Raw genomic sequence first — 1104 nt, 5'->3', positions numbered from 1 at the left:
CCTGGAAGAAAGGATATTGCGGAGACATGGCTTAACAACAGCCTGGGAGATGTTTCCAGAATGAAAGTTTCACTCTGCAGTGGAGTTCTGCAAGGTTCTCAGGAGAGCTTCTGTGAAGTTTGGAAAGTAGGAGACGAGGTACTGGTGGAAGTAAAGTTACAAGTAAGGGGCGTGAGTCATGATTGGGTAGCTCTGTTGGTAGAGCACTTGCCTGCGAAAGGCAAAGGTCCCGAGTTCGAGTCTCGGTCCGGCACACAGTTTTAATCTGCCAGGAAGTTTCATATCAGCGCACACTCCACTGCAGAGTGAAAATTTCATTCTGAAAATGGAGGAGGGATGGAGAAAAATAGGAGGATAAGGAGTGGATGGAGTGGGGAAATATAGAGACAGGGAGAGGAGTGATGCAGGAATGAGATGCAACATGGAAACACTTTTGGAGATTTTAAGCATACACTACCTTTCTTGAGGTAAATGCATTGGTGTAAGAAAACTCAACAATGACTGCCTGATTCATTGTGGCTGTCAGCCATTAAGCTACTATACTGATTAAAAATAAAAAAAATACAAATTTAGTATAGTTACACATAATGAATAAATGTAGGGTCTGACTCCTCCCACACAAGTTTTGCATAAAAACTATGGAATGAGCTGACAAATGAATGATATATGTAAGGTTACCTTCCATTAGGAATGTGGGTGCGCTCAGCGACTTTTTTATGATTTACAAATGATAAGAGCACAGCAATCAGTTGTCCTTTTTTGCAGGTTTTATTTGTCAAATCTAGATTTCAGCTAGTGCCTAGCCATTATCAATGGATTACTTCATACTATCACTGCATTGATAATGGCTAGACACTAGGCAAAATCTAGATTTGCCAAATAAAACTTGCAAAAAAGGACAACTGATTGCTGTGCTCTATTATTTGTAAATGATGTATGTGTTCAACAGACAAATAAACCTCTATTCAAGAAACGCATACTTCATCCTAGTATCAAAGTGTATAATGCATCACCGAGAAGCATAAAAATAACAATGGACAAAAATAAATTCAAATCATTAGTAAAAGATTGCTTGGTTGATTCAGCTTCTATTCTGTCAAGAAG

Source organism: Schistocerca nitens, chromosome 2 (assembly GCF_023898315.1).
Source record: "Schistocerca nitens isolate TAMUIC-IGC-003100 chromosome 2, iqSchNite1.1, whole genome shotgun sequence".
NCBI classification, from domain to species: domain Eukaryota; kingdom Metazoa; phylum Arthropoda; class Insecta; order Orthoptera; family Acrididae; genus Schistocerca; species Schistocerca nitens.
This window is presented reverse-complemented; position numbering follows the sequence as displayed.